Genomic DNA, 25,326 nt, shown 5'->3' on the forward strand with positions numbered 1-25,326 from the left:
TCTTCCTTACTGAAATTTCAGTAATGAAGCCATTTTTAAAGTGTTCACAACTTATATTCTGCCTATAACTGTCTTTTCAAAAAAGCCTCATATTTATTAAATGTTAATTAACTCAGTTAATTAACTACATGTTGAAACCTTTTAAAAAACATGAAATGCACTACGTGAAAGCACCACACATGCAGTGACTAGCTCAGCTGTCTTTACGGCAGTGCAGTCAGCCCCCACCATCCCGTGGCCCTGAGCTCCTGATGCTGGTAAGAGAGCGCGCTGCTTCCTCAGATGGAGAGAAACGGTAAAAGCATTTTCTGAAATCTACAGCACTGACAAAACATAACTGCTTAATCCCAGGCTCCTTTGAGGCTGTCATTTTCCGTTTCTGGCCAACACCCGTCAATGAGCAGAACCACCCCATTCCCGAGTCATGGGACTCACGTGGGCAGCAGTTTTGGAGAAATTTCCAGTTATAGAATGTTAACCAACTATACATAAAACTCTGAAAAAGAAAAGATGCAATACTCAGATTTTGGAAGACACTCAAAATATTCTCCTAAGTCTTAGTATTTGGAAAGGCTGGGCTTCTCCTAAGCCACTTATTTATTTCACAGCCAGTGAGCATCTCCCACAAACCCTGCTTCCCTGTGTGTGCTGGGAGCCTCAGGCACATTGATGCTGTCTATCTTATAAGTCACAAGGCAGAGGCGTGTGTCTCACGCCTGCAACTCTCACACAGGCTCAACTCCGAGCCTCAATTTGTGAACTTGGCCCCATTTTCTCACCTGTTTATTTGGTATCTGTTCTTCTGTAAGCTGCCTGAAGTGCTTCTTGGAACAAGTCAGAAGAATGAGTGGGTAGAGAAATGGACAGATGGACAGGTGAGAGATGGGCAGACAAACAGGGAGACTCCAAGAGAAGGGGAGCAAACAAAATTTCCTATGCAAAACCCTCTTCTAGTCAAGGAAGAAAACCATCACGAAGAAGTGTGAAGAGGCAGGTGGCTTAGGACTCTTTCCTGGATTCCATCAAAAGTCACACCACGTGATGAGAGGGTAGAAGTATAAATAATAAAAGAAAAAAAGCATGCATGTTTGAAAAATATATCTACATTATGTACTTTCTAAAGAATAGATTTATATCAGCAAGGCTCAATAACACAATCTTTGGGTATTTACAGAAGTGAGAATCCCATCTCCAATCCGCAAGACATCCCTTCGGAGCACTGAGGGTCTACACGGTGCGATCATAAAGCCGTAACCGCAAAAGCTGTGCTATCCTGCACTTACGAGGAACGAGCAGCTGTGCTTGGCCTGCCCACGCGTGTCGTTTACAACCCACAGCACCTCTACGGGGGAGGGATGACTAGCGAGCCCTGTCTCTGCAGGAAAGAAAAAAGTCCGGGAGAGGCTAAGCCGACCTACAAGTTCTCCATTTCACAGGACTTGTCACTCCAGAGCAGGACTCGAACTCGGCCCACGTTTGTAACCACAGTACTACCGTAATTTATGTGCTTTTTGTGTGTATAATACATTTGTTTCTGGCATGAAAGTGTATTTAATAAATGATCGGTTGTCTTGTATATCTCATTAGCTCACAATCTTTATATTTTTGAATTGTACTCTTCCCCTGGAGAAATGAACGGAAAGAGCAGTGGTCAGAATGAGGTGGGGCTTCATTCTTTATCTGTTACCTCATCTCATCCAAGTCCCCAAGCAGGGAGAAGGAGCAAATGTTCTCTTCATCTTTTAAAGAGAGGGCTCCAGTGATGGTGATTTACTCAACTCCAAAACTAAGTCTGGGGGAAGGGCACATGCAGCAACGAGAGCAGTATCACCTGTAGGAAGGCGAAAAGAGCTCAGGGGATGGCTCAATGGGTCAGCCTGATTTAATTTCAATTGATAATTCAATAACACACTCTAAAAATACTAGCATGCAATGGATTTGCTCTTTCTTGACATCTAGCAAGTTTCCACAGCCGACATGTAACATTATCATGAACTAGTGAAAAGAAGAGTCCACAGACAAGGAAAATCAATGCCACAGGCAGGCTGAAACCCAGGCTGGAGGAAAGGAAGAGAAAGGGCATATTTAAGAAGAGGGGAAAGTCTGGGAAAAAGACATCATCACAAGGACTCTCAAGCGTCATTCAGCAATCATATAATCATTCTTTCAAGAGAGAGTTACTTAGGTCCTATTTTGTGCGAGATTTTACAAAGGGCAAAGAGAGACCACAGCGTCCATGGTGGCAGCAAGTTGCGGGGCTATAATACAATTCTAATCTTGGTACCTTGCACAATTGTCCTCAGTATAAAGGCAAAAATTAAAGTAAAATAATACTATGTAAACCATACACATTGCTGAAATAAATTAAAGAAGACCTAAATACCTGGAAAGACAAACCACGCAAATTCCTGGATCACATGACAATATTCTTGGGATGGCAGTGCTCCCCGAGTGAAGCACACATACAATGTGGTCTTGATCACAATCCCAGCGGGCTCCTCAGCAATAACTGACTAGCTTCTGCTACAATTCATATGGGAATTCGAGGGTCTCAGTAACCAAAACGTACCTGAAAGAGTAGAACAAAGTGAGAGGACTTGTAATTCTCAATTTCAAACATTACAACTGTATCTACAAGTGAGATTAGAGGCCATTTTTAAGGTATTATTGTGTTTATCCTTATTTTCTAAATTCTGTACAATGAATATACCTGTTAGAATAAGAAAAATAAAAACTAAAGTATCTTTTAAAACATGCACACCAATTCATTCATTGGGGAAAATTATTTTAACTATAAAGAGGTAAACAAATATCTAGTGAAAAAGGACTACTTAAAAACAAGTCTGCATTTACAATTTTCATAAATTGAAAACTGAAAAGCACAAACACATCAAATTTCTAGGGAGACTGGTGAAACATATTAATAATTATTTTCAAAAATTCTAATTACACAATGAAAACACAAGAAAGAGAAAATCGTGATTGACAGGAAACTGCGAACACGTGGAGAGCAAAGGCCTTGAAATCACTGTTCCTTTAACTCTGCTACTAGCTCAATAGGAGAGGAAATTCCTCACTGAGGGGACAGTGGAATCCCATGCATAAGATAGGATACACAGTACAAACTGCAGTAGTATCGGGAGTGAATATGTTAGAAGAATTCTGAAGTTACAACATTGCTGAAAAACTATAAAAACACTGACAGACAGATTAAAACACACAGTCATACATATTATATAGAAACATGAACTCTGCTCCCATGTTGCATAGAAATACAAACATATTTGTTCATTTATGGGCACTGATTACTTTATCCCAGGTAGAATATTTCAACTAAAACAAATAATCAATATTACACTCCTATTGTCAAATGTACTTGATAACTTACTCTGCTATGTAACCATATGTGTCTAAGATAGATCTAAAATTAGTGAAAAAGAGCTTTGTATGGTTTCTTGAATTCTTCTCAAAATTCCAAGCTTAATTTTAAAATAGATCTGAGCAGTATTTCTATATTATCTTTTCCCTTGTGAAATGAACAACACAGTCTGTTGTCAAAATTCTGTCCTTACAATGATTCACGAGCACCATATCCTCACAAAACTGCTGGACAGCAAGTCACTATCCAGACACTGTGACCAAATAAATGGAACAGAAGGAAGACAGTGATCCTATTCTGGAGGGCTTATAGTCTGTGTCAACACTGGGGTTTTTACTTGATTGGTTTGATTGGGTAGCAAAATAAAATCAATCAAGTACTTTCTTTGAGCATTCTATAAGTCATGACTGTTTTTAGTGTCATTAGCAGGAAAGACTTAAGCATGACTTGGTTAGGTCAACTAGCAACAATCATCACTGGAGAGTGAGTAATAAAGAAGTTAACTGACAGCAATGCTTCTGCCTACATGAGACCTAAAATAAATCTACACTGATATCCGAAAGGAAAATAAGGAGATGAGGTCCCCAATGAGAAAACAAACTAACAAGAAATCAAAAAATGAAAGTAATTTTCATTAACGATTCCAGGCAGTAGTGGAGCATGGTGATGAAGATCACAAATGCTGGGGACAAACATGAGGGTCTGAAATCCCACAGCACTAGGTAGATGTGACACTGACATTTCAGTGAAATTTTCTGCATCTCAGTCTCCTATCCATAGACTGGGGACAACAACTGCACCCATCTCCTATAACGGTCCTAAGAATTAAGTTATTTTATATATAAAAGCTTAAATAAAATACCTCAGAGTTTAAATAATACCCCAAAAGCACAAGAAACAAAGAAAACAGAGACAAATTGCAGTTCATCAAAATTTAAAACTTTGCTTCAAAGGGCACCATCCAGAAAGTGAAACAACAACACAGAGGAGAAAATTTTTTCAAATCACTTATCTAGTAAGGAATTTGTATCTCAAAATGAAGAAAAAAAAACCCTACAACTCAACAATAAAAAGGCAACTCAATTAAAAGGTTAATAAAGTATCTGAAAAGGTATTTTTCAAGGAAAATATACAAATGTCCATAAAGCACAATGTAATGATGTTCAATAGCATTAGCTGTAAGGGAAATCAAGTCAAAACCACTAGGAGAAACCGCTTCACACTCACTACAATAGGGTATAATAAAAAAAAAAGCGTAACAAGCACTAAAGAGGACACAGAGGAAGCGGAGCACGCAGCCCTTGCTGGTGAGGATGTAACACAGCGTGGCCACTTTGGAAAACAGCCTGGCAGGGCCTCAGAGAGTTGAACATTTCGTTTCTGACTTACCCAGCAATTCTGCTCTCTGGGCACACACGTAAGAGAACTGAAAACAAATATCCACATAAATAATACCACATGAGTGTTCACGGCGACATTACTCATCACAGCCAAAAACAGAAACAACCCAAATGCGTATCACCTGATGAATGGGTAAACAGTGGGGCCCAGCCATAGAGTGGAATGTTATTCAGCAATAGCATAGCATAGAATAGTGACTAAGGCCACAACATGAGCAAATATTGAAAACGTTACTCAGTGTGAAAGAAGTCAGTCACAATAGACGTTTCCACTTATATGAAGTGACTCGATTTACATGAAATGTCCAGCACAGGCAAATCCACAGAGAGAAAAGTGGCTCCTTGGGGCTGGGGGAGGATGGGGAAGATGGGAATGTCTGTTTATGCATACAGGGCTTCCTGTTGGGGGGATGAAAATATTCTAAGATTGAATGGGATGCACAATTCTGGGCATAGAGTAAAAACCGATGTACATTTTAATGGGTGAATTGTATTAAAACTCTTAAGAACAAAAGGACCTTGGGCCAGTATCTTCCATAGTAAATGCAAATTGCTAACTTTTATTAGAGGAAAAAGAAACTGCTCTCAGCATGAAAGCAGGAGATCAGCAAATGTGAGTTAACCGAAATTGGACAAGAGCATTTCACTTGAAACAGTTGCTGAGTGTACACGAAATATTCAGAAATAGGAAAATCACCTTGACATCACGAGGAAGCATTCTGTTTCAAATACAGATCAAGGATTCGGCAAGCCCAGCTGCCAGAAATGACCAGAGAAGAAACCTGGTTTATAAAACTAGCACCAGAGACAACAAGGAATGGTGATGAGGAAAGCAGGCGGCAAATATCTGGAACAGTTCACTACAAATAATTTCTCCACCAAAAATTGAAAAATAAAATGAAAGTGATGAAATGCTCTGTTGACATCACGTGAATGGGCTTCCTTCGGTGCTCGACTGTTCTGTAACCCCGATTGAGAGACTAAGGAGAATCAGCATGGCTCCTGGGGGTCCCCAAAGGACTGCCCACCAGCACGCTGACCACCATCACATCTGCCAGGTTTGAATTGCAGAGAAGAGACCAAGTTCTGAAAGGCACAGGAAATATTGACAAGGGAAGAAAACGCTGAGGTCAGTCCTGGGACAGAGGCCCTCTGAGCAGAGGCCAGAAGGCTGCAGGTGAACTGCAGTAGACCTGGGGCAGGAAGGGATCACGGGGGAGCATATCTCAATTCTCTTCTGTCTCTGCCTCTGGTAGGAGAGATAAAGCCTGCATCCTTCTCACCTGGAACTGTGGGTTCTGGCTGGAAGAAGTCTTACTGACAAGGAATGATTATTCAAGGCTCTGTGGAAAAAGTCAAGAAATCGAGAGGGAGTAGGGAGCCATCTCCATGAGCCTCTCAAATGCTCCCATATTTATAGGGTATAATCAAAGGAAAACTTCGTTAACAGTTGTGAGATAGTAAGGAGGAAATTCGGGAAAGACAGGATGAGGCAGAGATTGTAGAATACACAATGAGTACAAAGGATTAGTGTATCTTTAGGGAAGTCATGGGGTGAGGGGAACAAGATACATTTTTAGATATGTTCATTAAAAAGCAGACCACCAGACCAGCCAGGTCCTTGTTTTGGGGATAATACATTATCTAACAACACACAAGCCCAGCGTTTATAGCTGAGGGTCTCGGTCCTTGCTTTACAACCAGCAGAGTGCTATCTAAAACCTCAACTACACAAGCAAAGCATTGTCTCTGCTTTTTAAGGCAAGGAGTCTGGAGTGAGGATGCACAGGAACTTGCTTGTAAAGCAGTATCAAAGCATATTTTTTCTTCTTAAAATTCAGAGGCGACTGGGGTGTGTTACAATTTGTTAACCCAATCATCTGCTTCCACATGGAACCATTATGGAGGACACCCTAGGATGAAAATCCTGGATGTGGGTCTTTTCCTGCCATCTTCAGCCACTCTATCAGGGTCTAGGCACATCCGTGAATAACGATCCTACAGTACCACTCACTCTCTTAACTCCTGGTGATTGAAACTTAATTTTAGCTCTACACAACTTAACGTAGAAAAGTTTCAGCAATAAAAGATATAATATTCCATTTATATCTCATCATATTACTGATTTTCTGATTGCTCTAAGCTGCTTCTACTTGGTAAAGCACCTCATTCTGAAGCTGAATTCAGTAATTTCCATTGTGCATTTCTAGCCAGTTTGGGCTCGCTAACTTCTTTTGGTCAAATATCGATATACTTAATTGATTTCTTTGTTTATCAATTTCAACCAGGAGGAGAGGGAGTGTCACTCTTTTCCTCAGCCCACCCTCAACTCTTTTCCCATCAACTCAGGCCTCCTGAAAACAAAACAAAGTATTTTTTTCCCTTCTACTCTTTCCACAAACCCAACAGGAAACATCAGCCTGGAGAAAGAATTCAACACAAATGTTAAAACAAAAATCTATAAACCTGAAACAATACCATCTCCGAATCATGATACACAATGACATGGGATTAAGTGTGTCAGGCACAAAGCATGAGGGAGCCTGACTACCTGATTTCTATTCTTCAAAGGAAGGAAGGTTTTCGTATTTTTTATTATCATTCTTGGTCATTGTTTCTGATTATGCCAAAAAATAATTTATGAAATATTTATGCACTGCAATAACTGATTTTTATTGTATCAATTTTAGAAGGCATTCAGAGGGGATAGGAAAACCCACCTCTGTAAAAAATGCAAAATTTCTTCCCCTGTTAAGAACACGTATACAAAATGCAACAGAGAATTCAAATTCTTGTGGAGAGGAGCAAAAGACACAGAATCAAATCAAAGTCATTACAATGAGTCAATTTAAAATTCACTGGACAAACATGCTCAATGCATACAAATAATTTTAAAGGCACACTGCAAACCATTCACTTAATGATCTGCAGGCTAGAGGAAGAATTTCACTCTTTAACAGACAACAGAAATCAATAGGGTGCCCCACCAAACAAGGAGCAGTGAACAATCAGGTTTTTAACAGTTCTGAGAAATCAGCATATTCTAAAGATCAAAATCCAGAAATTTTAAACATTCATTCAAACCACAATGAAAAAAGCACTTAAAGAAAAAAAAAAAGAAAGTAAGCACATAGATCATTGCAACAGAACAATGAGAATTTCTTGTACCGCTAGAAGAAAGAACAGGATATAGCCTTTTACTTGAAAAGAGACTACTTTTAAAAATAACTGCTAAAACACATTTCATCATTCATGTTGCATTTAAAAATCTGAGGTACTTGTATCTGATCAGAAAAGCAATTCTGAGTAATAGTATGTTACAATTCAGTGCCAGTTTGCTTTAGAAGAAAAGAGAAAAGTTACTGTTTCTAATTCTGCACAAAGTTTAAAGAACCTCCCTGCCTCTATCTCCTCCCATTTCCTAAGCTCATGCTCCCTAATCCTTCTGAAACAAGTATGAGAAAGTCTTATTCCCAATATGCCAAATGACAACTGAATATCAATTTATTAGTGTAAATATATGCCAACACCTTGAAATGGAGGAGAAAGGTATCAGAAGTCTATATGGAATTTCTTTCTACCTCCTTGAAATCACACACACCAACGTTCACACAGACACAGACACAGACACAGACACAGACACATACCCCCTGGATTACTGGGCACTTCACAAGCTTAGTACTTACAACTTGTAGAAGGTAACTTTGTAGTTACTTTAAAATACAAAACTGTCAGCTTTTGAAAGCCTTCATCATCTGCTAAACCATCTAAATATCAAAGAGACCCAATTAGCCTTCTCTGTAGAATGTAATTTCCCTTGATGGCAAAACAGTCTCTAAGAAGTACTGGATCAAAGATTCGTGTTTATCACTACCTATGATCGTTTTTAAGCACATTAACAGATTCAGAAATGTATGTCTCAAAAACATTTATTCCTATTGAAATAGTATACGTGTTCAATTGTCTATACAGTGACTAGGTCCCATGATGGTGTTTAAGAGCTATTTTGTGTATAGCAATATTTACCTTCAAGTGCAGAAAAGGAGGGTGTGTATTACTCAGTTGTAGAGCACCTGCTTAGCATGCACAATGTCCTGGCTTCAGTCCCCAGTACCTCCAAAAAAAATAAATAAAAATAAGTGCATATTTAAAAATAAGAATAAAGTTATAAAAAATGCAGACTAAAAACCACTGCAATCTAGGTGCTACAATTATACTAAAAAAACAAGTGTTTCTATCAAATATTAACTATATGCCAATCACAGAGACAACCAAAAGTCACACCTGAAGCATCACGTGTGATTCTCAGCAACCCTACTAAGTAGACACGGATGAGAAACCCGGCTCTGCGGATGAGGAGACGGAGCTCGGAGGAGCCGGGGACGCTGACTGTCCTGCTACCCGTGACACCGCGTCAGCCCAGGGCAAGCGCTGACAGAGCTGCACTGAGGGGACACCCAGCTGCATGGAACCTTGGGGCACTGGGGAGTCCCAGAAAACACTAAAAACTTTTCAGTGAAAAACCAGCTAAAATATATTACACTGTGCTGCATCCTTTAAACAGGGAAAGTGACTGAGACCTTTTTGATGCCTCCGTGTCCTTTCTGCCATTATCAGTTACTTGCCCTCACAGTGCGACCAGTGATGATCTGGACCCCATATGAAGTGCACTCAGATGGAAGAGCTTTTAAAGCTGGTTTATGAAGTTTGTAAGACTGTCTATGACACACAAAGGCGGTCATTCATCACTTCTCACCGGTGTGGACGTACCACCTGAAATCACTCCTTTCTGCTTTTTAAAATCCCTTCATCTACTCCAGACTTTTCAACAGCAAAGAAGTAGCTCAACCACAGACAGTGGACAGCTTTTCACCAAATGGACTCGAACAGCCCATCTGACAACCTGGAAGCCCTTGTCTTCTATTAAACCCACTTCCAGGTACTTCATCATTTTCTGATTGGTGGACTCGGCCTCTGACTGGCCTACTCAGAGAGCTCCCAACCTCACATCCAGGGGTGGGAGAGGACCATGTTGTTGGGGGAAATCAGTGAGGAAGCTGGACATCCTCCAGCCACGTCTGCACGGGTAGAAGTGCCTCAACGTGCTCAGAAATTATACCGTCATCATCCCTGGGCTCCCATGGACTGGTTTCACATTAACCAAGCTCATGAGACACTGATGCAAGAAAACCAGAAACTTAAATTTTTAATGTAACAGAAGACGTGAATCTATGAACCAGACTGAAATATCGGAGTTCAACCATGAGTACATTTTCTCCTCCACGGCCCAATCACGGGCAGGCAGTCACATGGCAAGCATGGACAGAAACGGAGCAGGAAGGGTTTCTAGATTAATTCAATGGACTATATTTCTATTATACGAACAGATCTACTGCCCAGAAGTCAATTAACGCCAATCACGGTGAACTCTCCGTGGACAGCGGCAAGACATGACTATGAGCTCCTGTGTAACACTCCTTTCCCTGTCCTTTCTAGGCTAACTGATGCACAGAGGTATAAAGATTCAGGGATGTCGATAATGCTAAACACCCAAAGCCCATCTCTGGGAACCTCAAAACCAGACAGCCAGGGTTTAAATACCAGCTGTGCCAATTAATAGTTCTGTGATTTTGCCAACTTAATTACCCTCTGTGTGCCTCAATTTCCACACTGTAAAACTGGGATAACAATCAAACCTTCCTTACTCGCTTGTTGAGAAGATTGAAGGATTCATTTCTGTAAAATGCTCAGAAAAGAATGTAGCACATTTTGGGTGTTCAACAAATGTCAACTTAATATCAAATTGTTTTACAAGTCTCCCCTCTAATCATCTTATCTGTTTCCTGGCTAGCCTAAGTCCCAAATAAAATCCTTATTTCTCCTTTTACACACTCTTGGGGAGCACCCTTATGTTCCATCCAACCACCTGTTTAAACTGAGGGAGTGGATGTCTCCTAACCACTCCTCTGGGCCATGGAGGGTTCTTCTCCCTTCACACCCCTGGCCCCTGGCCCACAGCTAGCACTCATTACACTAACAGAGTGAGGTGTGAGTCCGGGGAGACAAGCAGGGCATGTGAAACCCTTCCTTTCACTCCAGTGTTGGTCACCATTGGGAAGCACGCGGGATGCTCAGCTCCATGTCAGGAAAGCCCTGTGCATGAAAGGGCAGGTCTTCTCAAGGGAAGGCTCGCTGTGGCCCAGAGCTACATGGGACAGGGTGAGTCTGTATTTCTGGGACACAGTATCATGACACGCATTTTCCCACAGCCTTGAAGTTCATGGAGAACGTGGCTTCATCAGTAACAAAGAAGACATTTATTGCCTGTATACTCTTTTGTGTCATCTCTCAGTAGGCTGCTGGAGACAACATATGTATAAGTATTGGATCTCCTTAAACCCCCAAATATATGAAGTAACAAATAATTCTGTGGCTTAACATTGGTTCAGGGCGACTGTGTAACTGTCCTGACTCTGCTGATGCTAAATTATGGGTATAGGAACTATGGAACCTCCTCAAATATCTTTCATCATAAAACCATCTCTTCTTATTTTCCTGTTTCTTAGTAATTGCCAAAGACTCTCAAATGATGGCTTCACACAAAACAGCAGCTAAAGTTTAAGAGCCCTCTTGACATACACACTGTGGTAAACACTGCTCATAATTTCTAATTCTCACAATTCTACAAATCAGATACGAATGTCCCCATCTCATAGACGAGGGAAAAACTCAAAACGAACTGACTCAGGCTCAAGTGGCTCAGTGGCAGCGCGTGCAGGCAAACCATATCAAAAACTACACCCCTTCATATATGTACCAAATCTCCTACCACCAATTAACACACAGCGGCGGGGTCAAAACTCAGGGAACTCAATACACTTTTCACCTTTAAGGTCCTCCAGATGCCGCTTCTAGCTGTTTTATAAAATCCCGGCTCACTGGTTTCTAACACTAGAAGAAAAGCCCGATTTTGCTATTGTTTGCACAGCAAGTCTGAAATGTTCACAGTGAGATGACAGAATAAATCTAAGATATAAGCAGAATAACTTTTCCAGTTAGACAGACATAATGGACATTGGGCTATTCTGAAGCATTAAGTAAAGTAATCAAAATAAAATAACGTTGTTTAAGCCTCCTTTTACAAACAGGAAAGTTAAGACTGTAAGTAGGTGCAACAGTGCCACCTATGGGTAAAATGACCTTCCAGGTTACCAGGAAAGATGCAACACAAAAATTGCCTGTAGGATCAGTAACGAGAATCAGATAAATAAAACTTATATAGCACATGCTGCACTTTGATTCGGGGGAAAGGAGGGATATTCAGTATTTAATCTGATATTGCTAATACTCCTGAATATAAACAGAAGATATAGGCTCATGGAAACTCATCTTAGAAGAGGAAAGAATCCAGTTCAGCCACTTCATTTTACAGGAGGGGAAACTGAGACATGGGATCTGTCCTCCTGGCAATCAGCAGCAAAGTTCTCCTATGCCTCATGTCTTGCACTGTAGCAAAAACCAACAGATCTGTACTAGGCCTATATTCATAAATTTCACGTTTGTATTTTTCCAACAGTAGGTTATCTAAGTATCTTGCAAAATACTAAAAGAGCCAGGATATCATACAATTTTGTTGCCATACAAAAACATTTATTTACATAATAAAACAGCATGAGCTTTATTCTCTCTATTAAAAAAGTGACATGTCAAATCAATGTTTTGATATTTTAAACCTGTTAAGAATGTAGAAAAAAATCAAAATTTTCTTTAATCACAAAATAGAGGAGCTTATTCCCTGAAAATGATCAATATGGATTTTACTAAACTTAACGGATCTGGTCAGAATCCCACGAATTTAAATGTCTGAGTGGATGGTTACACGGCAACATAAATTCTGATTTGTAACAATACATATTCTGTATAAATAATCTTCAAGGTCATCTGATTAAGGCAATTTAACTAGTCCCTGTCTCACTAGAATGATACAGATTTCATTAAAACTTCATACTACACCAAAAAAAAAAAATGAATCCTTGTTACTTTAAACCATATTCAAATATACCATACAAATACATATTGAATATGTATCAGAAATAAGCGACACTCTTTAGTATTCAGAGTTGATCCTTCTAAAATATCTGTCATTGTGACAGCACACTTTTATTAAGCACCTCTTGGGTTCTTTGTATACAAGGCATCTACCTCTCACAGTCAGACAAATTAAACGATATTACTCAAATTTCACAAATGAGGAAATGTACTTAAGCCATGAAAATAAAGTACATATTCATCAACAGGAAAGAAAAGAGTAAAGACTTTTCTTACAATATTCACTGACAATCTTTTCTTCCATATTAAAACTACATAAAACCAATTCAGTCTTTGTAAGTATTTCTGTCAAAAAGGGCCACAAGAGAAAAACAAGCAACATCATTAGCAGTGGTTGGACTTTAAGAGCTCACTTCTCTTTTGCACTATAATTATTTTTAATGTTTTGTTTTTAGTGCTTACAGAGCACTAAAATAAAAAAATAGCTTTTTATGTAATTACCTGAGAATTAAAAATTTGTGAAAATGAACAATTTTAATTTCTGCCACTCTGTCTCAACTTCTCAATGGTGTCTCTCCTTTCAAGGCCTCATCAGTCTGAGATCACTAAACTCGGCCGTTTATGGAGTCACAGGTGTTCGGGTAACCACTTAACGGGAGGCTGATAAGAGGAGCAATTAAGAATGCATTCTGTGCAGCCTGGGTTCCAGCACCGAGCTAGCCACAGCCTGCTGCGTGTAATTTGGGACAAGCTGCTCCATCTCTCAATCCCTCAGCTGCAAAAAAGGAGACACTGATACCTACAATCAAACACCTGCTATGAATTAAAACATGAGGAAAACATTTTAGCCTTAGGTAGGTGTCCACTCACAGTGAGTTTGGTCATTATGATGATGAGGATGGCTGTTAACAAATTAAGCTAGACCAAACAGGAGAAATCCCCTTAAAGGAGAAACATTTTAAGTCAATGAGCATTTCTTTTTGGATGAATTGCAGAATATTCTAATGATTTTTTAATAAACCAAATTTTGTCCATTAATTATAGATTTACAGGTTCATGGACAAGTCTCCAGAAAAAGAATTAGTGGCCTCTTACCTCTGTAAACTAAGAAAGTAAATTTTAACAAAAATCACGGAGGAGATTATACCTCATTTGGGAGAGTAAGTGCTTAACATGCATGAGGCACTCAGTTCAGTCCCCATTAACTCCATTTAAAAACATGGTTTTTTAGGAAAAGGAAAATTAAAGCAAAAAGATGGAGGAATACAGAATTTTTTAGAGACTCATCTCAGATTTAAGATGGGGAAGAAACCATCCATTTCTCAGAAGAAATCTTGAGGACTATGTAAACAGGATCTGAGATGTCTAGTCCTTTAACATTATTCAAGAATTCATATTACCAAGTCTTAAAATTACCTGATAACGCACAGTGGTGATACTGATCATAACAGCTTCCATCACGGATCGAGCTCCGGCTAGGACTGCTCTGTTCTGACATCTCTGCCCCTCAGGCCTCACCAGGCTGAGAGCACTAAATTCGGTCATTCAAGAGCATCTTTTGTAAGTCCTCCATTTGTGCTTCTGACTCTCCCCTCACCAGCTCCTCTGAGGGAAGCACTGTTATCATCTTTCCCACTCACAGATAAGGCCACTGAGGCACAGAGACTAAACTCGTTCCAGGTCACATTGGCATTAAAGGAATTCTGTATTTCTGCTGTTTGCTTTTGACAAAGGAATCTGAGATATCAATTCAAGGCAGACTGTTAAATAATCAAGTCTGTCAGGTCTTCACCTCAAAGAGCAGATACTATAAATTCCTGATGTAGGATGAGGCTGCCGCCACAAACTGACTCAGCTTGAAATTAATATCCAAGATGAAGCAGCGGATACACGTAAATATTCACGATTGTCAAGTCTGCTCACGGGTCTGGGCCCTTCACTGCCTGAACGGGGGTGCAATCCCCACCCGTGTCTGGGAGAGGAGCGCGGCTCTTCCCCGGCTCACCCAGGCTTCACGGGGTATTTCCCCCCACAGACTGGCCTCAATGATTAAAAGATCTCAAGATTTTTACACCATGCAAATCTAAAAGACATTTCTGCAGATGGAGCACTTTCTCAGGCTTAAATCTTTTTTGCCTACACTCAGCCAGGGGGAAAAAAGAAACATGACTCTACAAAGTCTCTGACCCGCACCACTCACAGGAGTAGAATGGCTAGAGCAGAAGATGGTTCTTCACATTGCAGGATGAGAAAAAAATAAAGATGCCCCGACAACAGGCACTCCCAGAGACAGTGCTCAGCAGTCTTCTGCACACTCACGGTTGTGCAGCCCTCATCACCTTCTATTTCCAGAACACTTCATCACCCCAAAAGAATCCCCCTGTCACTAGCAGTCACTCCCTAATCCCCCTCCAACCAGCTCCTTCCAACCATCACCTGCTCTCTGCCTCTGCATGTGCCTATTCTGGGCTTTTCATATCACTGAAATCAACAATATGTGGCCATTTGTGTCTGCTTCCTTTCAATTAACATGCTGTTATCAAGTCTTGTACATTTTGAAGTGGTATCAGCATCTCTTTCTTTTTTTTTGTTTTGAAAACGTTAAAGATTATTAGAAGGTGGTAAGTACTATCAAAAAGAGTAGAGTGGAGCATAAGTTATTGGGTTTCAAAGGGAAAAGTGTGGGTTGAACAGTCAAAGTGGACTTCCCAAAACAGGTGGCATTTTTCATTTTCTTCTTCTTTTTTGTCTTTTTTATTCACTCTTACGTGTGAATAATGTTCCACTATATGGAGATACTACATTCTGTTCATCCATTCAGCAGCTATTTATGGACGAGGCCAGAAAAATGAGTGTAAGAGGTGACTAGCATAAATGGCATTGAAGCAAAGGGCAAAATGTTCTTTCAAAAAAATCCAACAAAGAGAGGCACAAGGAAATTCAGTCTGTTTCTGAGCAAAGTGCTTGCTTGCTTCGGCAGGACTACCGTGCAGGGCTGGAGTGGATATTGGCAGGAGTCACGGTGAGGGAGTCAACTAAGACTCCCCACTGCAAGCAGCTCAGCCAATCCTCCTCCCTCATCCTGTATTGTTAGAGAAATGTTTCTTCGTTACTCTTATTTCAAGTAATAGCATTTTAACTGCACATCTGATCATCTCCATCAGACCACATTATCTCCAAGCCACAGAAAACCATTCACTGACCGGAGCAGCTCCAGGACATAAAGGTGAATGATCAGGGAGTCCTGCAGCATTCCAGCCTGCAGGCACAAACCCCACATGTGCCCTGGTGATGTCCAGAAAATAAAATGCATGGAAATTTCTCACTGCTGGCACACGACATCTGCCCTCAAATTGCCCCAAAATCATGCTGGCAAAGCACTACTCAACCCTCTCACTATAAAAAAACCAAAAAGCTAAGAAGGCAAATTTAGGCTCTTCCATTGAAAACCAGCAATCATCACTGCCAGTATCTGAGCAGGAATGCTCCTGACTTCGAAAACCACTGCGCAGTTACTTTTCAAACGTGAAACTCATATATGTATTCCAAATAGATGATATTGCAGTAGGATTTTTCTTTTCAAAATTTCCACTTGCAACATTAGCACAAGAAAATTTATGTTTAGGCTTTAAAAAAATCATTTATCCTCCACTTTCTTAGTTTTGAACTTATTATTATTTTATAAATGGAGTTATGCTGTGTATTATAAACCGTTTGATTTCTGAAAACAAGACCTTTATGACCTCACTATTTCAGAGCAAACTTTAACGGTTCTTTGAGAGGTGGGACCTGGGGCGCTCACTAACAGCTCTTTAAATACTGACAAGGATGTGCTATTAAGTAATGCAAAGGCTCTAACTTCACATTAGCTCAGAAAGCAAAGAAACCACACCAAAGACTTCCTTAAATATTTTATATATTCCTATTCTTTTGAATATTAAAGCTCTTAAAACATATGATTTTTTTTGAAAAAGACAACAGCTGTTTTAAATTTCCTCTCACCAAGAAAGCAATCTTTATCAAGAATAAAAACCCCTATGGAAATCGAAATGACAGGACGTTTCTAGCTAAGTGAACATCCAGATCTGAACACAAACCTAAATCCAATCAGATCTCACTCGAACGAGCTCAACAAAGTCCTGGGCAACCCTGGAAATTAGCTCTTTTGTTCCAAATGTTGGCTGAGCTAAGATCATCAAACAAGGAAGGGAAAGAGAGAAGACGAAAGTCCACCTGGCAGCCTCCATCAGTTTTCTTACAGCCACAAGGTGCCTCAAGGGCGGCCCCGCTAACAAGCCCCCCATAAAGAAAGCCGGCATCCACACTGCCCCTGCTGTCCCCAAGTAGCCCCGATGCCCATATTCCAGCCTGTGAATGGTATTCTTATGATCCCCCAGTTGGTGGCACCCACCCCCTCATCCCCGCTACACACACAGAGCCACGGCAGCCTTCCCAAATCACAAATTTGATTACATCAACCCCACTTCGAATGCTTCAGAGGCTCCCTGTTAGAGTTCTAGCCCCACCCCAGACCCTGCTTGCCCAGCCTCACCTCAGTACACAGGTTCCCAGTGACCTCAGGGGTCCCCTGACATGCTCCTACTTCTCACTTGCCTCCAGGCTCATTTTGACTGTTTCCCAAGGAAGCGTTCCCTCCCTCCAACCTCCACAATTTGTTCCTCTCTTCCTAGAGCTTTCTAGGCTAAGTCAACTTCTGACAATGCTAAGCTCTCAAGAAGCAAATACATTTTGCTTATTATCGTGGCTACACCCTCTCTCCCCTATACTCACAGAAGTGCACGTGTTATGAATAAATGAATGACGTGTTGGATCTCAAAGGGACAGACATACCTGCTCTCGCCCATCCCGATCCTTCTGTCTGTAGAATATCAGAAGCAAAACCTGAAGTACCTTTCCTGAGGGTCACTTTCTGTTGACACCCTTCACTGCCTACTGTGTCAGTTCTAGTAAAACTCAACTTCTTCCAAAGCCCTACACCACGGACTGTCTCCAGTGTCCTCCCGAGCAGGGGCTCCCTCCACCCTGGACTGCACAGGGCACTCTCCCCAGGTCCCCACGCCAAAAGCCTCCAGGCCTCTGCCCGGGCTGCACCTGCGACCTGAGCCACATTCTTGACTCCTTCTCCTGGCTGACTCTTACTCTGTCCTCACAACTGAATTTCTTCCAGGAAGTCCTCTCTGATAATGTCCTTAAGTCTTGTCTGGGCTCTATCTATAGCGGCAATATATGGAGACCAACTGGGTGCCTGCTCCTAATAAGACCAAGAACCCTTGGGGGCCACGTGGGAAGGAGTGAGAGATTACAAGACGGGTGGGGGAATCAAAAAGCAAAAATCACAGCCCAAGTCCCAAATTCAAGGATACTTTCTCAGAAAAAAGTATAAACTATTTCACACGGGTCCAATTTGGCTACTATTTTTGTGGCTTGTGGACAGCAAGAACTTGGTGTTCTAGTCCAAAACCTAGGTTACATGCAAAGAAATGTATATATTCATATCCAAAGGAAACCAGAGCTGCTCAACAACAGTTTGCAGTTAGAACTGAAAGGAAATTTGATAAAGGCAATCTCTCTCTCTCTCTTCTTTCTTTTCTGGAATCATATAATTTTAGAAGTATTTGCGTGACTAACAGATGGCTACAGCCCGTGATTTTGCACAGGAGTGTTTGGGGCTTAGGAAGCCCAGATTAGATTCACTCTGTAAATGCAATCACACCGACACACTGATAGGTGCCGTGGTGGTGAAGCTGATGTTCCAAAGCAGGCAACCTTATTCTGTAAGAGAACTCTAAATAGAAAGCAAGAAATGCAATGTCCTATACTGAATTTCATTTGCTATATGGGTCATTAATTGATAGTATATCTTGACTAATGGAACCCAAAAATAAATTGTCAACGTCGGTTTTCTTCATCTGACCGTTTTATGCTAACTTTGGATATTAAACACTCACTCCATACGGAAAGCTCAGGTTTACGCTGCAGCACAGTTACATCCCGCGGAAGAAAGCTGACCAAGGGAGAACTGGAGAGTTTCCGTTCAGAAGCTGCAGAGTCTGGTTTTGCACCTGTACATCATTTGCAACCACGTCATCTTCAAAGGAGTTAGACGTTACCTCTGTGGGGCGAAAAGCACTGCGTGCTTCAGAACCATCAAAGAACGCTGAGCTTTGTGAAACAGTCCAGAGGCGCTTAAATCATACTTTTACTGAAAGGCTCCAAAACTGACCCACTTCACCATTCCAGGTATAACAGGGAAGTACTGGAAACAGTAGAGAGAACATGACCTTGAAGTCTGACAAGGCCCTGCTTGAATCCTGCTACAGCATTTAATAGCCGCTAAACAGACCAATTCCTTAACCCCTCTGAGAAGGTTTCCCAATCTGCAAAAGGGGGCTGCCACTGCCCACCTGGGAGGCATGGATGTGAATGCAACACGCAAGTAGGGCGGCCGACTGGTACCTGACACGGGGCCTGGCTAGTTTCCCTCCGCTGCCCTTCTCCCCCTTTAAACTTGCACTGTTCCCCCGGTAACGATCAAGCCCCTGGAACAGCCTGCCCGTATTTTCTGTGTATCCCTGGATACATGCCTTACCCTTAGGAGGCCAGAAAAACAACTGCCTCCTCCCAAGTCACTAACAATGTTCTTAAGAGTCTAGGTATATTTAACTCTATTTTTCAGGGAGACTACTCCAGAACTTTCCAAGCACCATTCTCCAGGTTGGCTCCCCTCCCTTTGCCCATCCCTTCTCACCTCATATCCTCTGTCTGACTGCCTTCTGTTCATGGGAAAGAGAGTCCGGTAAGGTGGGGACTCCCTAGGCCTCCCTCCCTCCCTCACAGGTGACTGTGACTACATTCTCCCCACTCCCCACTCCAACTTCAGCTTCTGAGGACTCTACCCTCCCAGACCCTGCAGCCTCTGCACCTTCCCAAGACGCACATGTGGCCACGACCCTCCCTGCAGATTTCTTCCTGGTTGGCCCTGCCCACCCCCTGGCCCCTTAAGGATAAATAGCATTGCTCTGAAAATGGCAAATGCAGCTAACTAACACACCAAAGCTGCATGGTCTGGGCTTTCCTCCAACACAGGCACAGCCCTGCCACCCCTCAGCCTCAGTCTGCAGCCCTCGAGAAGATCTAATTCACATGCAAGGCTGTGAACACCAGCTAAGAATGACGACTCCCAACGTGTATCTCTAGTCCGGCTCCTTCACTTGAGCCCCAGGCTCATCGAACCGAGTGCCTCTTTGAAGTCCTAACTTGGATGAAAAATGGCATCTTAAAAATGCCTCATGTCCACCATTTACTCTGGAATTCGATTCCTGGCAGGTATCTCCCAGACTCCCCATTTTAGTAACAGCCCCAGCACCCACCTAGTTGTCTGAGGTCACATTCAATTTCCACTCTTCCCTCCCCCCGGCCCTGCCCTGCAATCAGTCCTGTTATTTATGACAATAAGTCCATCTCAAGTGTGGTTCTGCAGGGACCATGGTCGGAACCCCACAAGCTCACAGCATGGTGCACTGAATAACAGTCCTCCGTAGGGTGCTCCCCGGCGGGGGAGGCATCTCCTGCCACTGGACACCTCAGAAGGCACTGGATTCTCACACAGGAGGCCCAGGAGAAGGGACTCAAGGTTCTCCCGTGGTCTGAGCTTTGAAGGGCCCGAGGTCTGCGGGAGCTCCTAATTAGCAGACACACTTGAAAGTGAGCAGATGAGGATGTGGGAACCCAGGCAAGGCTGTTCTCACTCCAACTCCTGGGCTCATGGGATCCACGGGAAAGGCCTGTGTCCAGGGTACAGCCCGGCCATCACAGATCCCAGCCTGCAATTGCCAACCCGGACAGCCTAGACTCCATCTACTTGCGACACTTACTTCTGTTCTGTTCCCCACCCAGAATGTGATGGACTCATTCAGATATTCTGGCCTGTCTCAAGTGAGACAAATTCAGTGAAAAATGAAGTGTCCACATTTGGACCAGAGCATGAAAGGAGAAACAAGGCCTCATGGTCAGCATGATGGTGGTGGCCACACCCTTCCACCGGGTGAGATGAACCATGGTGAGGGTGAGAATCCAGGGTCCTAGGTCGGCCAAATCATCTTCCTTCATGGTTGTCTGGGGTGTTGGAGACTGACTACCACAAACTAATGACACGGCCGTCAGTGGTGAACGTCAGCTGCAACAGAAACGGATTCAGCTATTTACTACCAACATGGGTTAAAAGTAAATCCCTGGGTAGGAAGTTCTGCACGGCTGCTGAGGCAAACCACAGACCCAGCTCTGAATGCCCACTGGCTGAAGCAGAGAGGAAGCTATGGCCCTTTTAGCTGTCCCTGTGTCCAACAGATCCAGGTGAGCCAGCTACTTAGGAGAAGGCCATGTTGTCCTGATACTCAGAAAAACCAGCCTCGTAAAGGGAACAAAATAGTGGCATGGATTTTAGACCCAATTCTGCCCCTTTATGAAGGCAAAGTAAAGTAAATGGCACGGGGAAGTTGAATGCAAAAAAAAAAAAAATTAAAGAACCAAACGGTGACTTCTTCCTCCAACAGCGTCCCCTGCAGATGCTCACCCCCGAGCCGGCCACTTCCTCACCAGTGACCACCGGCCAGGAAGCGCCGTCACGCACGTCACACAGCGACAGCCAGGAACCTCGTGCCGAGCACGTTTGTATAAAAGCAGGAATCGTGCAAGTTGCCGCAGAATTTGACTTTACAAGTTTAAATACTCCATGAAAAGAATCCCTCAGCAGCCGCCTAAATCAATTCGCATCTCACTTCTTCAAAACAATGAAACAAATTTAATAAGGGCGCATTTGTCACCAAATAAAAAGAGGACCAAACAGGTTCCTCAAAGCAAGGATTTTAACAGGTATCAAAAACCAGTGGGTAATGTGCAAACAAAGTAAATATTCCAAAAATTAAGAAAATACAAAATGACGAGGATAATACCTGGATCAAGACAGCTGTTAAGTTTTTGCTTCTTAAAATGATTGAGACAGCATGGATGGCAATCTGGCTATTTCCAATGCAGGATGTGCACAGCCCACATTTTCAGATGCAACAACATGCTCACTGGGCAGTACAAGTGAAAAAGGAATAAAGAAAAAGGAAAAGATGAAGACGAGAAAATTAGAAACACACAAGAACAAAAATGATTTTGACAGCATGTACAAGAATTTACGTGAGTGTGTGAGGCCAGGGACGCGGGGATGGTGAAACCCACCCTCACCTCTTGCTCCAGGGAAAGCAGGGACCTGAGGGGAGCGGTGCGGCCGGACGACCCCAACGTGGTCAGCGCCCCTAACCCAAAATCCACCTACAAGCATCTAGGCAGATTTTGAGCTACAAATTGTGGTCGCATTTCATTCTGGACCGTTTTACTCACTTCCACCAAGAGTAGCAGGAGAGAATTAGGCTCTGCTCCTTCACCAAAGCATTGTTTAAAAAACTAATGACTGTGGAATACTAAAAGCAACAATGTGGTAAAAGTGACTGGAGGAGAATGTGCTTGACCTGAGCTCACTGGCCGCGTTATCTCACTGACGTTCAGAAGCTGGCTGAGCTCTTATGGTACCAGGACAGACAGACCCACAAGGAGGGAGATTTAATGCGCTGCTGTATTTTGATGCCGGGAGCCATGCCTGGTACATGAGGTTCTGGGTAATCAATGGTGACAGTGTCAAACACTGTGGGCTAAGTACATATTCGGCTACTCCGCCAAGTCCCAAGGGCAGACTTCAAAAGACAAAAATAAGCTGGCATTCTTTGGTGGCTCTGCAGACTCAGAGACAAGCATTTGTTGAGTAAAAATGTCACCAGTGACTCCTATGACAAAAGAGGAGGCACTGGCGTGGGGGCTGGGGCAGGGCTCAAGGCTTCAACTGCTCACTCACCAGTCTGTCCTGGGGGAGAAGGTGGTCCCTGCTTACGTTGCACCGATGCACCTACCTTGACTAATGCCTGGGGCCTCAGCAGGTGTTGACAGGTGAGGTGAACAGAGCCAGACTCGGTGTAGCACGGTGCTGGGAGCTATGCCCTCAGCAGTGCCCAGGCTCCTAAACATACCAGCACATCCCCAAGAAGCAGAAGGGGAGTGCGGGCATGTAGATCACAGGGCCCTGTGAGGACAAGCACAGATCATGGCCACGACAAGCCTCTCCCCTTCCTTAAGCCATACAGGTATATCTGGGAGGAACAGAAAATTCATCCAGAGACCGCTAGGTGGGCTCTCGCAGGTGGGACTCGGGTCCACTTCTCTTCTCACTCACAGGGCTGGTCTAGATATTCTTTTTATCAATTCTCTAGCATCTTCTCCTCCAACTTACCAACAACCAGAAAGTAGGATCTGATCTTAGGTAAGTTCAAGAATCACAGAGCACTGCCTTCACGGCGGGCCCAGCAGCATGTGCCAGGTTCTCGAACCGTCACCTGTGGGACCACCATGAGCCCTCTCCAGACACAAGGACAGAGGCCATAGGACGGGGGGACACAGCTTCCCTTACTCTCCCCAGCAAAGGGGGACCACTTCTCGGCAAAGACATCTCATCCTCTTCTGCCCGAGGGACAGCACGATAGATACACCGGGAAACAGAGCAGAAGGTGGGGGGGTAGGCAGCCCAAAAGAGCTCGTCTGTACTTCCGAGGCAAAGTGGGGACTTTGACTTAATCACAGGGACAAACTGAGAATGAACATTTCCCTGCTCTGTCCCATACACCGTGATACGCCTTTCCCTGCATAAGGAGTTCATTCGGGAGTCCCTGGCGGTGTTTCTGATGTCCTAACTTGGCATGGTGGCTGTCGGGCAAGAAGAGAGGGCCTGAGCCGAACAGGTGCTGGGCCTGAGAGGCAGGAGACACCGGCTCCAGCCCCAGCTCAACCAGTGCCCCGTTCCGCCTCTCGGGGTTAAGCATCTCATCCAAAAGCAAAGGAATGAGACTGTCCCAGGACAGGCTGCCCAACAGAAATGAAATGAGAGCCATGTAAAGAAAGTTTCCCAGTTGCCACGTATAAAATAGTAAACAAAAAAACAAACCAACAAACAAAAAACAAATACTAGAAACTGATTTTAAGAACAGATCTTACTTAATCAACTGTATGTAAAATACTATCATTTTGACATGTAATCAATGTAGGAAGTAAAGAGATAGTTTATATACATTTGCTAGACAAGCCTCAGCGTCTGATGTGCATTTGACCTACAGCATATCTCAGCTCAGTCCAGCCTCCTCCCCAGTGCTCCTAGCATCAGTGGCTTTGGCTACTTTATTGGACAGCAACTCCAGGGTTCCCACCATGGTCCTGGCTGTAAAGCGGGAGTAAGTGTCCACACTAACCCTAAAAGGATCTCTCTGAAACAAAGGCGGATTCACTTTGAAATGTCTGTAAACCAGCGGGCTGCACCTCCCTCCCCCCTTGGCTACAAGACAGACTTCTTCCTTGCTGATCCCTTTCTGGATGTAGGGAAGCAATCCGGCACAAAGCCAGGGTGGGCTGGCCTCCAGGTAAACTTACCTGCTGTCTGTGTCCAGTCCCATGAAGTCCTCCTTCTCAAACAGGATGCAGAGGAGGGGAATCTTGCCCCAAAATTCTTGTGGCCACCATCCAGCCACTTGGACTTGAGCAAGATGAAGAGTGACTCAGTGAAGTCCTCGATCCTCTTCTCCAACACCCTGCAGTCCTCGTAGATTGAAGGACACGTCGGTGAACGGCTGCTCGGCTACCTCCCCATGCAGCACAAAGACAAAGAGCTGAGAGTCATTAAGCGCGGTGCCATACAGCCCCTCTGCACGTGCAGCTTCTCCAAGGCCTTGGCAGAGAGACAGTTGGTAATGGTGACAAGGCCCACGACTTTGCGGTGTGTCTGGAAGACGCTCCACCCATTCTCGGGCACATAGTGGTGCCTGTAGTGGATACAGAATGTCCACTGGGAGCCGCATGGGCTGATATGGCACACCGAGGTGAGTAGCTGATAGATGCAAAAGAAATTCTCCTCTGAGATGATCTCCATTGGTTGGACCACAACGGGACGAGTCTGGTGGTCCTCAGCACACTGCACGTAGTCAGGGATGCTCATGTTGCTGGCCCTGCCGAGAGGGGTGAGGAGATCGAGGTACATACTCTGCTGTGTGCTACGGGCCCATCTGGGTTGCTGTGACCTGGTGTGTACCAGCCAGAAGGCAAGGGAAGCCAAAGCAAATCCGGGGGTACAGTTTGTCCTCAGAGTCTGCACATGGCTAATATATCTCGGATCATATTACCCAGCTTTTGGTCTAGGCTTCCTGCCTCTGCAGAGAAGGGTCATTTCTTATTTTCTATTTCCAAGCACCTAGCAAGGCCCTGATGCAAAGTCACTGCTCAAAAATGCTGAATAAAAAATGAACAAAGAAAATGCTTTCCCCAAACCCCTTCAGCAGAATATAAAGAAAAGGACCACAGTAGGATTAAAAGATCTGGATTTGTATCCAAATTATTTGA

At 43.2% G+C, this 25,326-nt stretch overlaps 1 protein-coding gene across 5 annotated transcripts in view; it reads right to left on the reverse strand.

Moving 5' to 3' along the window:
* Positions 1-25,326, reverse strand: part of LOC140691492 (uncharacterized) — a 1,216,370-nt gene that overhangs the window by 1,010,315 nt on the left and 180,729 nt on the right. For 2 of the 5 annotated variants that reach the window (XR_012067180.1, XR_012067179.1), the window contains exons 1-2: positions 24,364-24,582; positions 1,688-1,831 (exon numbers count right to left, since the gene is read on the reverse strand). The gene's annotated coding sequence lies outside the window, so the exon portion shown is untranslated. Of the gene's footprint in view, positions 1-354; positions 497-1,687; positions 1,832-8,805; positions 8,894-24,363 lie in introns of those variants that run through there. The other 3 variants (XR_012067161.1, XR_012067163.1, XR_012067175.1) reach the window with 3 other exon arrangements.

Source organism: Vicugna pacos, chromosome 35 (assembly GCF_048564905.1).
Source record: "Vicugna pacos chromosome 35, VicPac4, whole genome shotgun sequence".
Taxonomy (NCBI): domain Eukaryota; kingdom Metazoa; phylum Chordata; class Mammalia; order Artiodactyla; family Camelidae; genus Vicugna; species Vicugna pacos.